The sequence below is a fragment of the Bombina bombina genome, chromosome 5, assembly GCF_027579735.1.
Source record: "Bombina bombina isolate aBomBom1 chromosome 5, aBomBom1.pri, whole genome shotgun sequence".
Taxonomy (NCBI): Eukaryota; Metazoa; Chordata; class Amphibia; order Anura; family Bombinatoridae; genus Bombina; species Bombina bombina.
In genome coordinates, this window is record NC_069503.1 from 852,599,349 (window position 1) to 852,617,074 (window position 17,726).

The window sequence follows — 17,726 nt, forward strand, 5'->3', positions numbered from 1 at the left end:
TTGGCTGAATAAATATAATTTCAGCAATAGGGAGGCTATTGGAAAATTTATATTTATTCAGCCAAAAAGGGTTTTTTCATATTTCTCCCAGGGGGTTCATGTGCTCCTATGGAGGAGCCTCCACTGAATACGCCTATGTAAGACCTACTTTTCAAATGCTTATAAGTTTTGAGTAAGGATTGGTATAAAAAATTTTTTTGGCTAAAACCTGGTACAAAGTTGCAAATGTTCAAAATCAAGTCGATTAAGAGTTACTAAACTATAAATACAAAATATATATTTCTTTCATGTAATTGGCAAGAGTCCATGAGCTAGTGACGTATGGGATATACATTCCTACCAGGAGGGGCAACGTTTCCCAAACCTCAAAATGCCTATAAATACACCCCTCACCACACCCACAATTCAGTTTTACAAACTTTGCCTCCTATGGAGGTGGTGAAGTAAGTTTGTGCTAGATTTCTACGTTGATATGCGCTTCTCAGCATGCTGAAGCCCGGTTCCTCTCAGAGTGCAGTGAACGACAGAGGGATGTGAAGGGATTATTACCTATTGAATGCAATGGTCATCCTAACTGGGATCTATTTCATAGGTTCTCTGTTATCGGTCGTAGAGATTCATCTCCTACCTCCCTTTTCAGATCGACGATATACTCTTATATACCATTACCTCTACTGATTCTCGTTTCAGTACTGGTTTGGCTGTCTATTTTATGTAGATGAGTGTCTTTTGGTAGGTATGTTTTCTTTTACTTATGACACTCTCAGCTATGGTTTGGCACTTTATATGTAAAGTTCTAAATATATGTTTTATACTTATATTTGCCATGGCTCGGGTTAATCAGTATATTTCCTTCTTACAGACTGTCAGTTTCATTTTGGGAAATGCATATGAAAAAATTATTTCTTACCTGAAAATTTTTCAATTGACTTTCTTTTCTAATTTACGGGCTGTTAGGCTCGCGGGAGCGCAAAATGCTCTAATTTATTGCGTCATTTTTGTCGCAAGACTTTTTTGGCATGATAATTACGTTTGTTGACGTAATGACGTCATTTCCGGTGTCTTAGTTGGCGCCGAGAGTTTTCATGTAGTTGCGTCATCTATGACGCTCATGTTTGTTGCAGACGTTTTTGGCGCCAAAAAATATTTTGTCTGTTGGGCGTCATTCTTGGCGCCAGATTTTTGACATTACTTAAGTCATTATTTCTTTTTGCTTCTGGTTTCCAGAGGCTTATTTTGTTTGCATTTTTCCCATTCCTGAAACTGTCATATAAGGAAATTTGATAATTTTGCTTTATATGTTCTTTTTTCTATTACATATTGCAAGATGTCTCAAGCTGACACTGTTTCAGAATCTACTACTGGAATCCTGCTGCCTGATGTCGGTTCTACCAAAGCTAAGTGCATTTGTTGTAAACTTGTGTTAACTGTTCCTCCGGCTGTAGTTTGTGTTAGTTGTCATGATAAACTTTCAAAAGCAGACAATATTTCCATTAGTAGTAATCCATTACCTGTTGTTGTTCCTTCAACATCTAATGTTCAGGATATTCCTGTTAATGTGAGAGAATTTGTTTCTAATTCTATTCAGAAGGCCCTGTCTGTTATACCACATTCTAATAAACGTAAAAGGTATTTTAAAACTTCTCATAAATTCTATGAATTTTTTTTTTTAAATTTCTTTATTTACAATCAACAATGTATACAATGTTCCAACATAATTTAGAGCCACACAAAGGGCATGATAATGAAATACATAACACATGTGATAAACTAATTCTATTAACACAAAAATTAGATTTCTGTTCAGTTTTAGGTGTACATTGTTGAGATTTTATATTTAACAATCAAAGAGAAAAGAAAGAAGAAGGAAAAAAGAGAAAAGAAGAGGACAAAAAGCAAAACCAAAAAAAATAAATAAAAAAAAAATAAATAAAAAAAAAATAAAAATAGAACGAGACAAGGCTATAGAACAAAAAAAAAAAGGGGATAAAGGGAAAAGGGAGTTAAATTACCATATCCCCAACAACACCAGGTCGGAATCCCGAAAAGGGTATATTAAATATTCAATTTCATTTGGCGGGAGTGCTTTTATAAACATTGAGCATTTAAGAAAAAACCTGGTAACTTCATAGTTATTAGCTGTATTAGTATCAATTTGCTCAAGAAGACATTGCTTCTTTAGGCAATTTTTAATTTCTGGTATGCTAGGGACTGTTCGTAATTTCCATTTTTTAAAAATGAGATATCTAGCGGCCAGTATAGTCAAATTAGTAATTTTATTGTTACTTTGCTTACTCTCCGAAAAAAGGAAAACCATATCTACTGCAGATATTGTCAGAGTGGGGTTATTCAGTATTTTGCGAAGCCAAAATTGGACTTTCAGCCAGATGTTTCTAACTTTTGGACAGGTCCATGTCATGTGCAGAAGGTTTGCGGAAGGAAAAGAGCATTTAGGACAACTAGCAAAATTAACATTTCCACATTTAAACCCTTTTTCTGGAGTGAAATATGACATGTGAATTACTTTCAAATGGGACTCCCTCCAGGTTGAGGAAAGAGTTGTTTGCATAACAACTTGAATTGAAGAATATAATAATTTGGGATCTAGTTCTTGCATTAATAGTGCAGCCCACTTAATACACAGCTTATCCAGGTTCAATGTTCCCCGGTCTGAGACTAGAGCATTATACCCTGGAGTAATTGACATGCATCCATTTTTAACTAATACCAACCAATTTTCGATATTTCCCAGTGACCAATTCCAGCCATGATCAGTTATCAGTTTTTGAGCGTAATGTCTCGCTTGAAGATAAGCAAAGAAATTTCTTTGCGGGAGATTAAATTCATGCCTAAGGGAATCAAATGTTTTAACACATTGTCTTTCCAAGTCTATTATTTGTATTACATTAGCAAGACCCTCCTGCTTCCATTTTGAAAAGAGTACTGAATTTAGACCTGCTGGGAATTGAGGATTCCCCAGAAGTGGAAGATATCTTGAGACTCGGTATTCTATAACTAGCCTGTTACACATCTTTTTCCATGCCAAAATTGGATTATATATGGATCTCAATTTCTTTAGTGCAAGAGGTATGAAACCAACATTAGCGTGAATAAGTGCAACAAGAGAAACGGGATTTGTTATATTTTTTTCAAGATTGTTATTAGTAATGTAATCTTTTGAAAATATCCAATCTGTCTCTATGCGGGCCAGAGAGACATAATTATAGGCCTTAAGATCAGGTAAAGCTAGACCCCCATATTTAATGGGGAGATAAAGCTTCTGCAGGGAAATTCTAGACCTCTTATTTTGCCATATAAATGACCGCAAAGCTTAGTCAAAGGATGTCAGGTCTTTTTTTCTAAGAATTACAGGAGTATTTTGAAGAATGTAGAGTATTTTTGGAAGTAAAATCATCTTGTAAGCAGCTATTCGTCCCGAAAGGGACAGCGGTAAATTATGCCAGTTTTTAAGAGTATCTTTAATTTTATTTATAGTTGGTATAATATTTAGGGTGTACCATTTATCAGGGTTCGGAGATATCATAATTCCTAGATATCTAAATGAATCCTGGACTATGGAAAAAGGTATATTTATGCATGATTCCTTAGTCTGTTTAATCCAGAGAAATTCTGATTTTGTGACATTCACCTTGTATCCGGAAAAAGATCAGAATTTATGTAAAATTAGAAGAAGTCTGGGTATATTTGTTTTGGTGTTAGTCATATATATCAGAATGTCATCTGCATAAAGTGCAATTTTTGATTCATGACTGCCTATTTTAATTCCCTCTAATTGCTGTCTTATTAATATGGCAAGCGGTTCGATAGCAATATCAAAAAGGAGGGGGGACAGGGGGCAGCCTTGCCGAGTCCCTCGCCGCAGGAGAATATCCTGTGAGAGAGACCCGTTAACTATCATCCTTGTAGATGCTTTACGGCACAGATTTGTGACAAACTTAAGAAAATTCCCTTTCAGCCCAAATTGCTCTAGTGAAAATAGAAGGTGGTCGTGCTGAACCGAGTCAAAAGCCTTCTCGGCATCTATGGCTAGAATTGCCTGATCCATGTTAGACCCCTCCCCTAGTGAATCTGAGCCATCATTTGTTCTAAGATAATCAATAATAAGCATGAGTTCTCTGATTTTAGCGGACGAATTCCTATTCTTTATAAACCCAGCTTGATCAGAGTTAATAATGAGAGGTAGAACTGATTGCAGCCGTTGGGCTAAAATAGAAGTTAAAAGTTTGTAATCTGAATTCATGAGAGCAATAGGTCTATAAGATTCCTTTAATACTGGGTCTTTCCCTTTTTTAGAAGCAACGTCGTGTAGGATGCTGAAAAATTTGCTGTAGGCTCATTGCCCTGCACGTATATGTAATTAAATAGAGCAGTTACATAGGGTGTTATACTTTGTGAAGTTATTTTGTAAAATTCATTAGGGAGTGCATTTGGACCAGGAGATTTATTAGAGGGTACATTTTTAATTGTGTTGGCCACTTCTAAGTTAGTTATAGGAGAATACAGCTGTTCTAGTGCATCCAAAGGTATTAAGGGATGCAAAATCTTTTTCCAAAAATCATCTCTTTGTGAGATATTCGGAGGTTCAGAGTTATATAAATCAGTATAATAGTTAAAAAACTTTTTGACCATTAACATTTAATGCGTCTATCATCTGAGAGCCCTTTTCCTGTTTAAGAAGTTTTGCCAGCAGTTTACCTGATTTATTCCCATGCCTATGTAATTTTGCAGAAAATCTGATATCCTTTTGTGTTGATTTAAACAACAGCAATGAGTCCCTTTCTCCTAATGCTGCGATATACTTAGCCCAGTTTAGCTGTGTGCTTTCAATTAAATAAGAATTATACGCATTTGTCACTGCACGTAAAAGCTCATTCTCCCTTTTTTTAAGTTTTTTGCTTCGTGTGATGGTGTATGCCAGAATTTCTCCCCTTAAGACCGCTTTTGCGGTTTCCCAAAATAAGTCAGGGCGATTCAGAGCTTCCGAGTTAAATGTTATGTATTCCCTGAATTTTATTTCCAACCAATTTTTGAACTTAACATCTGATGCCAGGTATGTAGGGAAAAAAATTTGATTATTCCTTAAATGGGAGGCGTCTATTTGAAACTCAAGGAAAATAGGAGCATGATCTGAAATAACTATAGGTGAAATTTGAGCAAAAACTTTCCGTTTACATAAACGTTCATCCAGTAAAAGTAAGTCAATTCGTGAAAGCGATTTATGCGCTTTTGACATACATGTGTAATCACGTGTATCGGGGTGTTGTAATCTCCAAATGTCATGGATTTTGAGATTATTGAACATTCTTAAAAACAATTTTGCCTCTAATTTGTCCCTTTTTGGTCTTTTGAGTGGCTGAATTTTGCTGCATTCTATCTAGGGGATATTGTGGGGCCATATTGAAGTCACCACCCATTATTAAGAAACCCTCTGCACATTCCATAAGCCTGGCTTGTAATCTTTCCCAAAATAACAAATTAAAAATATTCGGAGCATATACATTACATATGGTGTAAAGGGTATTGGCAATTTTAACCTTTAGTATAAAATATCTCCCTTCCTGGTCTGATTCGGTGCCTATCGTTTCATATTTAAGTTTCTTTCCCATCAGAATGGCCACCCCACCCTTACGTTTCACACTAGGTGAAGAAAAAAAAACTTCTTTTACCCAGGAAGATTTTAATTTGAGAATGTTACAGAAGCATTAGTTATTTTGTTGTGCAGAGCTTATTTCCCAGCAGCAATGCCTAAACCAGCAAGCCAGCGCCTAAGAAGGGCTCCAAGAAAACCGTAACAAGTATCATTTCATAAAGAGTTAACTCTTTTTTTTCAGCTTTTAGAAACTATTGTCTAATTACACGTTTGCTGGCCTCAGCTCTAAGTTTAGTGATAACAAATCCCATTGTCTAATCACCTCTGGAGCCAGACTGCTAATTGATAAGATGAACTTGTAAACTTGTTATCTTAAGTACTGTAATCCTATTGTGGCCTGTCAAAGGACAGTGCTCTCTATCTAAATGTGTGATGGGGGATTTTGTGCTTCCCCCCCTCTCCCCCTGGGAGTGCCCTGTGTGCATGTAACCTTAATAAAAAGCAGGCTGGGCATCCCAGTCCTGAGTTCTTGTTTGACCCTCAATCGCAGCGTTGACTCGTTTTTGTGGGCAGAAGGGTATCCTAGCTGTACTGCAGCTAAGGGAGATTATTCTATATTTGTGAGACTCATATAGAATACTATGGAAAGCAGCTTCTCCCCTCTTTAGCAATAGGGATCCAGGCTACTAAGCGGTCCATCTCTCAGCGAGACTAAGGGTAACCGTAACATTTGGCGGCAGCGGCGGGATTTTCCTGGATTTCCTAGGAGAGGTACAGAACGGATGGAGAGCGCTTACGAAAAATTGAAGCGTACAACCCTAAAGGATTTACTTGAAAGCAGAGGGGGGTACGCCAGCAACCGGCCGAGGAGAGAGCTGATCACAGAATTGACCGAACTGGATCAGAGCTTCACAATGGCGGAAACACCGACCACGATTAGTGACGAAAAAAACAGGATTGTTCGGGAAAGGCTCTCATTATACGGGCCGAACCCCTCCATGGAATTGGTACAGCAGTTGATGGTGGAGGCGGACGAGGATATACGAGAGACTCGAGCCCACGAACTCAACCTAGCGAACGCACACCGCAATGCTGAAGCCCCGCAGGTAATCATCCCTGTCGAAAATGCTGGGAGGCCCAAGATACCCTATGCGGCATTTCGACCCTTCCTAGAGAGCGAGACAGGGATTGATGAATATTTGGCGGACTTCGAAAGGCAATGTGCCCTGCACCAGATTCCCAACAGAGAGTGGCCCACGATATTGTCTGGGAAACTATCCGGGCGAGCCCTGGAAGCCTTTCGTACTCTGGGTGCTGAGGAAGTGACACAGTATGAGCTAGTTAAGGAGACACTGTTGCGACGGTACGCTGTAACTCCGGACACGTATCGCCGACAGTTTCGGGGCACAGAAAAGAAGCCTAACGATACCCATATGGAATGGGCGCACCGAATGCGGAGAGCGGCAAATCACTGGCTGAGCGGAAGTAAAGCGGTGACTGGGGAGGAAATTTTACAATTGTTTCTCTTAGAACATTTTTATAATGGCATGGAACAGCAAGGGAAGGTATGGCTGCGAGACAGGCGGCCTTCTACCTTAGAAGAAGCAGCCAAATTGGCCGATGAACATTATGACTCCTGTCTTCACGAACCCATGAACTACCGAGCTCCAGCACGGGTCGAACCCAGAGAGGTTTACCGTGCACCCCCTCGTGCTGAATTCCGAGCCCCGGTGCCCACAGGGCCCGTCCGACACTCAGGACCACCCAATAACAGCTCTGAGCGTCCCAGACCGACTTGCCACCGATGCAAGCAACCAGGGCATTTCATGGCTAGCTGCCCCCTTAATACGCACCAGACACCCAGGAATTACAATTACCCCTCTGGGTCCTATCGTCCGGCCCGGGCCCTCTGTGTTAACCAAGAGGCCCCTATGGAGGGATATGTGGGGCCGCTTCACGAGGCAGACCCTGTATATGCTGCCTCAGATAACCGCCAGCACCATCGGCAGAGGGTATGGCTCGAGGGGCGATCTACCGAGGGATTGCGAGACACAGGGGCTACTATCACGCTGGTACAGAGTCATTTGGTGCCAGAGCACAAGCGATCCGGACAGACTGTGGCCGTTAGAGTGGCGGGGGGGGATGTGTACAAAATTCCAACAGCTAAAGTGCATCTTGATTGGGGAGCGGGAAAGGGGGCTGTGAACGTGGGCCTAATGGATAATTTACCTGCCGAAGTACTACTGGGCAACTATTTGGGCCCCATGACTTCTGCCTATGCTCCAGTATGCAACAACGAGGCAGACCCAGTGACTACACGGGCCCAAGCCCGGACGGAGCGAGAGCTCTCACCAGTGCGGGAGACACAGGTAAGACCTACCCCGACCTTGCCTGACAGGTTAGGCCCCATACCCTGGGACACCCCAGATGCTTTCGAGGCAGAGTCTAAGACTGACCCGACCTTACAAAAGTACCGGGAACGAGCAGAGACCGGAGGGGGCGGGGCAGATAACGAAACATTCTTATGGGAAAAAGGGAAACTATACCGCTGGACAGAGAAAAGGGGACAGCGTAGGCGACAGCTGGTAGTACCCCACAAATACCGTCAAGAAATCCTCAAAATAGGCCACGACATCCCCTTAGCAGGCCACCTAGCCGTTACCCGTACCCTACACCGCATTACTCACACGTTCTTTTGGCCAGGGGTGCACGCTGACGTTAGAACTTACTGTAACACCTGCGATGTGTGTCAACGAGTAGGAAGGCGAGGCGATCACCCTAAAGCCCAGCTAGTAAATATGCCCATTGTAGAGGAACCCTTCAGCCGGGTTGCTATTGACCTAGTGGGACCACTGGCTACCCCTAGTCCCTCCGGTAAGCGATACATTCTTACCGTAGTGGACTACGCTACCAGGTACCCAGAGGCTGTCGCCCTATCCAACATACAAGCGGATACGGTAGCGAATGCACTAGTACAGGTGTTCTCCCGGGTAGGATTTCCAAAAGAAATCCTATCCGACCGAGGCACCCAATTTACGGCTGAATTGACCCAACAACTCTGGCAGGTTTGCAAAATTAAGTCCCTCCTGAGCTCCCCATACCACCCCCAGACGAACGGGCTGTGTGAGAGGTTCAATGGGACCCTCAAGCAAATGCTCAAGACGTTCACTCAGGAATACCGAGACTGGGAACGCTTCCTGCCGCACCTCCTATTTGCTTATCGGGAGGTGCCCCAGGAAACGACAGGGTTCTCTCCCTTCGAGTTGCTCTACGGAAGAAAGGTACGGGGACCCCTAAACCTGATCCGGGAGCACTGGGAGGGAGAGATGGAGGCTGACGGTGTCCCCATTGTGCCATACGTGCTGGAACTCAGGGACCGAATGGAGCAATTAGCCAAATCCGTGCGGGCTAATCTCCAGTTGGCCCAGAGAAGACAGAAAGTATGGTACGATCGGGGGGCCCGAAAGAGAATCTTCACCATAGGACAAAAGGTGTTAGTACTTAAGCCGGTGAAGACAGACAAATTGCAGGCGTCCTGGCAGGGTCCCTACCAGATCGTAGAGAAAAGGGGAGACACCACTTATGTGATAGCTAGCTGCCACGACAACAATCTTAGAAAGACATTCCATGTAAACATGCTCAAGGAATATTTTGAGCGACCAGAGAACGTGACGGCCGTATGTTGTTCCCCTCAGGAAGACCCCGACAGTTTACCCATTCCAGACCTATTAGAAAAGAGCCTCCCCACAGGTATAGTGGCGCAGGTTCAGATAGGGGACCGACTTAGCCCCACTGAAAGGGAGCAGCTCAACCAACTCCTCCAGTCCAAACACCTCACCTTCTCCCCGAAGCCAGGGTACACTACTTTAACCACCCACCAGGTAGATACTCCGGGACAAGCTCCCTTGCGCCAGGCTCCGTACCGAATCCCCGAAGCAGTTAGGACAGGAATGAAGAAGGAGATCGATGAGATGCTCCAGCTCAGGGTAATTGAGCCCTCCGATAGTCCCTGGGCCTCCCCAGTTGTCTTGGTGCCCAAGAAAGATGGGACCACCCGGTTCTGCGTAGACTATCGGAGGCTCAATGAAAATACCGTGACGGACGCTTACCCTATGCCCAGGGTAGACGAGCTACTCGATCGTATAGCCAGGGGAAATTACCTGACCACTATTGACCTCTGCAAAGGTTACTGGCAGATTCCCCTGGCCCCGGAGGCTATCCCCAAGTCGGCATTCGTCACCCCATTCGGCTTATATCAGTTTAGGGTAATGCCGTTTGGGATGAAGAATGCCCCAGCTACATTCCAGCGCTTGGTGGATAGGCTCCTGGATGGCTTCCAGAGTTTTGCTTACGCCTACCTAGACGATATAGCGATCCACAGTGAGTCCTGGGAGGACCACTTAGCTCATGTGGGAATGGTTCTGGATCAGATCCGGGCTGCTGGCCTGACTCTGAAGCCAGAAAAATGCCACTTTGGGATGGCCGAGGTACAGTACCTGGGTCACCGGGTGGGGTGTGGAAAGCAGCGACCAGAGCCAGCCAAAATAGAAGCTGTCGCCAATTGGCCCACCCCCATCACTAAGACTCAGGTCCTAGCCTTCCTGGGCACGGCAGGGTACTATAGACGGTTCGTACCAGACTACAGCACACTTGCCAAACCCCTGACTGACTTGACCAAGAAGAACTTACCTCGACAGGTCCTGTGGTCTCCCCACTGTGAAACGGCTTTCCAGGCTCTCAAAAATGCTCTAATTAACGCTCCTGTCTTGGCGGCCCCAGCCCTTAACAAACGTTTTATCGTCCATACAGATGCTTCCATGTTCGGGCTGGGAGCCGTCCTCAGCCAAGTAGGCGAAGATGGAGGGGAGCATCCAGTTGCCTACATCAGCCGGAAGCTCCTGCCCCGCGAAGTCAGCTATGCAGCGGTCGAAAAGGAGTGTTTGGCTTTGGTGTGGGCATTAAAGAAATTGACTCCCTATTTATATGGTCAGGAGTTCACTCTGGTCACCGACCATAACCCGTTGGTGTGGCTGAACCGGGTCTCTGGAGATAACGGCAGGCTATTACGTTGGAGCTTATCGTTGCAACCCTTCAATTTCACCATTACTTACAGACCTGGGAAACAGAATGGCAACACCGACGGGTTGTCCAGACAAACCGACCTCAGCCCCGCATAACCAGCGGTCTGGACAGCCTTAGTCTGCCCCGAAAAGGGGTCAGACCGTGTCTGCCAGAGTGTTCCACAGAAAGGGAGCACTGTTACAGAAGCATTAGTTATTTTGTTGTGCAGAGCTTATTTCCCAGCAGCAATGCCTAAACCAGCAAGCCAGCGCCTAAGAAGGGCTCCAAGAAAACCGTAACAAGTATCATTTCATAAAGAGTTAACTCTTTTTTTTCAGCTTTTAGAAACTATTGTCTAATTACACGTTTGCTGGCCTCAGCTCTAAGTTTAGTGATAACAAATCCCATTGTCTAATCACCTCTGGAGCCAGACTGCTAATTGATAAGATGAACTTGTAAACTTGTTATCTTAAGTACTGTAATCCTATTGTGGCCTGTCAAAGGACAGTGCTCTCTATCTAAATGTGTGATGGGGGATTTTGTGCTTCCCCCCCTCTCCCCCTGGGAGTGCCCTGTGTGCATGTAACCTTAATAAAAAGCAGGCTGGGCATCCCAGTCCTGAGTTCTTGTTTGACCCTCAATCGCAGCGTTGACTCGTTTTTGTGGGCAGAAGGGTATCCTAGCTGTACTGCAGCTAAGGGAGATTATTCTATATTTGTGAGACTCATATAGAATACTATGGAAAGCAGCTTCTCCCCTCTTTAGCAATAGGGATCCAGGCTACTAAGCGGTCCATCTCTCAGCGAGACTAAGGGTAACCGTAACAGAGAACTTCTTCGGCTCTCAAATGCGTCTCTTGTAACAATGCAATAGACTTGTTCTCTTTCTTCAAATATGATATTATCGTTTTTCTTTTAATGGGGGATGTAAGGCCGCCTATGTTCCAAGATAAAATTTTAAATCCGGTTGCCGTACTAATTATTTACACGTGGTGGAGGAGAGGGAGAAGAAACACAGAAAAAACAAAAAAAAAAACATAGAAGAAAGAGAAGAAAAGAAAAAAACATAATAAGAGGTGAGAGTTTTGCCACACAAACTCTCAACCAACCCAGACTGCAGGGGTTCAACCATCATTAAAACGAGATAAGGAAATAAAGGGAATTTAATGCATAGAGAGGAAAAAACAACAAAAAAAAAACCCATAGGCATCTTTAGTTGATACCTATATCAGCATATCTCTACCTATTTTTCTGACTGGTATTTGCATAAAATTTACCTGCTGCTGTAGCTGTGTCAAAGAAATGAATATCATCATCGCATACCACTCTAAGCCTTGCTGGATGTAAAATAGTAGCCCTCAACCCATGCTGTATAAACTTTGTGCACCATGGGGCTAATTCCCTTCTTTTCATTGCAGTATCTACTGCATAATCCTGAAATATAAAAATTTGTGTGCCCCCCAGAAAAACAGGTTGATGCTTTCGATAAAGTTGGAGAAAAGTTAGTTTGTCCTGATAATTCAGGAATATAACTATGATGGGTCTTGGTTTGGTTTTATTCAAAGCTACCGGGCCCAATCTATGGGCACGCTCTATAATTATATTTGGATAGTTTTCAGGAAACTGTAAAATTTGTGGTAATGTATTTGTAAAAAATTTAGTCAGGTTCTCAAACTGTTTTTCTTCTGGGATACCTATTATTCTTAGGTTATTCCTTCTAGCACGATTTTCTAGATCCTCAACTTTATTTTGCAATTTAAGAATATTTGAGGTAGCTAACTCAAGCTTACTATTCTGAGTGGTAGTGAAGTCCTCTAGATCAGAAACTCTCTGTTCTACTTCAGAGAGTCTATTAGCAAATTGTTTACTTTCTGATGCGAGAAGTGCAATGTCTTGTTTTATCTCATTTTTTAAAGCATCTAGTTTAGGTGCAAGAGCTTCTGAAATGTTGCTAACTAAGGTTTGCATGTCATTGTGATCCTGTATGATTAGTGTGTCACGCGGGGGTGTCTGTACCTCTGCAAGGGCCTCATTAGAGATTTTGTTTTTTTTGTCCCTCTGCCTTGCTGCCATGACTGGAGGTGAAGATTTGTTGTGTGCGTGAAGAGATTTATCCATAAACTATAGTGAGAGCGAAAAAATGAAAAAAGGAAAATATTGTGAATGCAGCAAGGGAAGGAGTGCGTGAAGTGAAGGAAAAGTGAGAAGGAGGACAAAAGAAAAGGGGAAGGGGGGAGGGGAGAAGAATCTCCTGGTGAAAAGGGGAAGAAAAAACAAAGTGAGTTTATTAATTTATTGATAGGCAGTCGTGGAGTGAAGCAGAAAGGGACCTTTATCAGTGTAAACTATGGCCTTGTGCTGCTTTTAATATAGGAGGTTTCAGTGAAGACTTATTTTGTATGTTTTTCTTTTTCCCCACTTATCAATTAAGCAGCTTAATTGAAGATTTATTCAGCAGGTGCCCTAAGCACTAACAGTTCCACATTCTAACTCAAAACATTATTCATGTCAGTTTTTACATTTCCTTATATTGACAAAACTTTACTGAAGTTGTTATAATATATCTAGACAAACTTCTCCAGAGAAAGGTAATTCCAAACTGGATTAGCTACCTTAAATTACAATTCTGCCCTTACATATTTTGTATTTGTTTAGGCAGTTTATTCAAGGAGCTGAGGGGCTATATTCTCCAAACCTTGGTCATTAAGCACCTGTGATTTTATTTATTTGGTATCTATAGAATTGGTGCTAAGAGACTTGCTTTAACCATAAGTAAATCATTAAAGAAACCAGTTAATAATATTTTGCACTAACACATGATACTTTACATATTACTATCATGCGCACAGAAACATTTATAAGAAAAGCAAAAAAAAAAAAAAAACAAAAAAAACAGCAAGGAGAACAAAACAAAAAAAAAAAGAAAAAAACCCAGTGTCCAGCAATCTTTACACTTAAGGATATGCAGTTCAGTTTGCTTGCATTTTGTCCCAATATAACAGCTTTTTACTCGCCTCCTTGATGAGACAAAATAGGAAAAAAGCAACAGCCAGGCAAAAATTCCCAGATATCTAATGTGTCACTGTGTTAAATTTTAATTGTAGCAAGTTCACATTTGCTGGCGCAACAGAAACTGCAGCTAGTGTTTCAGTTAGTTTGTTGCAAAACGACTCATATACTTTACCGTCCTTAGCTGCAGCTGTGACCTGTGAGAGACCTCCTGGGAGACAAGCCCCCCTCACGCAGCACCGGTGGGAGGGGGGACACGTGCTCAAACAATGCCCTGTTGTTCTGCAATTTTTGCGACTTTCGCCAAGGCGGAGATGCAGGGAAAGGCAACAGACCAGAGCCGGACAAATTACCCCGCAGCAATTTCTGACCCGGGTCCCTCACGCAGCACCGGTGGGAGGGAACTCCAGGACGAGGGAAACAACACTCCCAGATCTGCGCTACTTCTCGTATCTCCGCGGTACCAGGATGGGCCACACAACCTGCGGCAGGAACCAGGAGAAGGCTGAACCAACTGGAGAACAACGAGCAGGTCCCTGCTCCAGGGCAGGACCGCTCACAGGAAACAGCACTGGTCCCTCTTCCGCCTCTCAGCCCAGCGTCGAGCAGGTTTGATGAATCTTTTCCCGTGGCTGTAATATGTCCGCTAAGCCTAGCGATAGGGAAAGAGTCTACGTCCTCCGTTAAGCCCCACACTCAGTATACCAGGACAGTGAGCAGTGAAAGCGTCTTATAGGGAAGTCTCTAAGAAAGGTGTATATACACAGCGTGTATACTGGTTGCAGTTTGAGATTTGGGTGCTTTCCCTCTTGTCTCTTTGCTCTGCGAGTAATGTTATAAAGGTATAAAAAATGGTGACCCTGTAGTTGCTGCTATGCAGCTTAGTGCATTGGTAAGGCACTTTTGAATTCCGTTAGCGATGGTAAGAGCTATGCAGGCTACCCTGAGTCTGAGGGTTGAAGCGCTGTATCTCGCCAAACAAGCTTGCAGTGGAGCAAGGAATCAGAGCAGGTGTAACACCTGACCATACACCTGGGCTCCTCCTCCGGAAATCAAATTCTATGAATTTTTAAATGACCGACAGCATTCTGATTTATCTATCTCTGATGAGGATCTCTCTGTTTCAGAAGATTCTGCCTCAGATATTGACACTGACAAAACTTCATATTTATTTAAAATGGAGTATATTCGTTCTTTATTAAGAGGTGTTGATTGCATTAGATATGGAGGAGAATAGTCCTTGATATTAAAACCAGTAAACGTTTAAATTCGGTTTTTAAGCCTCATGTAGTTATTTCAGAGGTTTTTCCAGTTCCTGATGCTATTTCAGATGTAATTTCTAGGGAATGGAATAGTCTGTGTACTTCATGTACTCCTTCAAGGTTTAAGAAACTGTACCCTTTGCCGACTGATAGATTGGAGTTTTGGGAAAAGATCCCCAAAGTTGATGGGGCTATCTCTACTCTTGCAAAGCGTACTACTATTCCTATGGCAGATAGTACTTCTTTTAAAGATCCTTTAGATAGGAAGCTTGGATCTTATCTAAGGAAGGCTTATTTATGTTCAGGTCATCTTCTTAGGCCTGCTATTTCTTTGGCTGATGTTGTGGCTTCAACTTTTTGGTTGGAACAAGTTCCAGATCCTAATGTGTTCTTCTTCCAAGAGTGATTTCCAAAATCATAATGGAGCGTTCATTTGTACTGCTGGTGGCTCCAGCATGGCTACACAGGTTTTGGTATGCGGATCTTGTTCGGATGTCCAGTTGCCAACCTTGGCCACTTCCGTTAAGGCCATACCTTCTATCTCAAGGTCCATTTTTCCATCAGGATCTCAAATCATTAAATTTGAAGGTATGGAGATTAAGAGCTGACTACAACAGTGCAACTCTTGGCAGGGCCCTCTACCCTATAATTGTTTTGTTGTACTCCCCCTTTGTTTATAGCGCTGCGGAATCTGTTGGCGCTCTACAAATAACCGATAATAATAATAATAATAACGCCTAGTGCTTAGTCATAGAGGTTTCTCTGACTCTGTGATTAATACTATGTTGCAGGGTCGCAAATCTGTGTCTAGAAAGATTTATTACCGAGTTTGGAAGACTTACATTTCATGGTGTTCTTCTCATAAATTCTCTTGGCATTCTTTTAGAATTCCTAGAATTTTATGTTTCTTCAGGATGGTTTGAATAAGGGCTTGTCTGCAAGTTCCTTGAAAGGACAAATCTCTGCTCTTTCTGTTCTGTTTCACAGAAAAATTGCCAATCTTCCTGATATTCATTGTTTTGTACAGGCTTTGGTTCGTATCAAGCTTGTCATTAAGCCAATTTCTCCTCCTTGGAGTCTTAATTTGGTTTTGAGGGCTTTACAGGCTCCTCCGTTTCAGCCTATGCATTCTTTGGACATTAAATTACTTTCTTGGAAAGTATTGTTTCTTTTGGCCATCTCTTCTGCTAGAAGAGTTTCTGAATTATCTGCTCTTTCTTGTGAGTCTCCTTTTCTGATTTTTCATCAGGATAAGGCGGTTTTGCGGACTTCATTTAAATATTTTCCTAAAGTTGTGAATTCCAACAACATTAGTAGAGAAATTGTTGTCCCTTTGTTGTGTCCTAATCCTAAGAATTCTTTGGAAAGATCTTTACATTCTTTGGATGTGGTAATAGCTTTGAAATATTATGTTGAAGCTACTAAAGATTTCAGAAAGACTTCTAGTCTATTTGTTATCTTTTCTGGTTCTAGGAAAGGTCAAAAGGCTTCTGCCATTTCTTTGGCGTCTTGGTTAAAGCTTTTGATTAGTCATGCTTATTTGGAGTCGGGTAAGTCCCTGCCTCAGAGGATTATGGCTCATTCTACTAGGTCAGTTTCTACTTCCTGGGCTTTTAAGACTGAAGCTTCTGTTGATCAGATTTGCAAAGCAGCAACTTGGTCTTCTTTGCATACTTTTACTAAATTCTACCATTTTGATGTTTTCTCTTCTTCAGAAGCAGTTTTTGGTAGAAAAGTACTTCAGGCAGCTGTTTCAGTTTGATTCTTCTGCTTATAATTTCAGTTTTTTTCATTATAAAGATTAAAACTTTTGATTTGGGTTGTGGATTCTTTTTCATCGGAAATGGTTGTCTTTATTTTTATCCCTCCCGCTCTAGTGACTCTTGGGTGGAGTTCCACATCTTGGGTATTTGCTATCCCATACGTCACTAGCTCATGAGCTCTTGCCAATTACATGAAAGAAAACATAATTTATGTAAGAATTTACCTGATACATTCATTTCTTTCATATTGGCAAGAGTCCATGAGGCCCACCCTTTTTGTGGTGGTTATGATTTTTTTTGTATAAAGCACAAATATTCCAATTCCTTGTTGATGCTTTCGCTCCTTTCTTATCACCCCACTTCTTGGCTATTCCTTAAACTGAATTGTGGGTGTGGTGGGGGGTGTATTTATAGGCATTTTGAGGTTTGGGAAACTTTGCCCCTCCTGGTAGGAATGTATATCCCATACGTCAATAGCTCATGGACTCTTGCCAATATGAAAGAAATTAATTTTATCAGGTAAATTCTTACATAAATTGTTTTGTTTTTTTTGTAACTTTATTTGGCATTTTAACAATCTTTGTAAACACCTTCAGAAAAAAAAAATGTTTTAATGGATTTGGCTAAACCTTTTTCATGACAATAGGTCTTGGTGAATATATTGTGCCTTTTGGTATGAATCAAAGCATTAGTCTTTGGGATATTACTTCAAAAAGGTGCGTATTTGTGTTGGGGGCAAAATTATCACCTCCAGATAAAGTAAGGGAGTAGAGAACTCTAAATGCAAAATACAAATATTTTATTCAGCTACAAAAATATTTTCAGGAAAAAGAGCAACTAAAGTAAATCGTATAAGTGAACATAGAATACAATTATCACATAGTCTAATATATACTGCAGGGAGAACCTTATAGACCATAGCAGTTGGCAATAGTAAATGGTAAATAGGACTAACACCCAGCTGCTAGCATATACCTCCTAAAAACAGCTGAAAAGCATCTAAACTGAGGGTGTGCTAAGC

General features: G+C 42.0%; 1 protein-coding gene across 1 annotated transcript in view; it reads left to right on the forward strand.

The window, feature by feature from the left end:
• Positions 1–17,726, forward strand: part of TAF4B (TATA-box binding protein associated factor 4b) — a 920,546-nt gene that overhangs the window by 22,563 nt on the left and 880,257 nt on the right. The gene's annotated exons all lie outside the window — the stretch shown is intronic.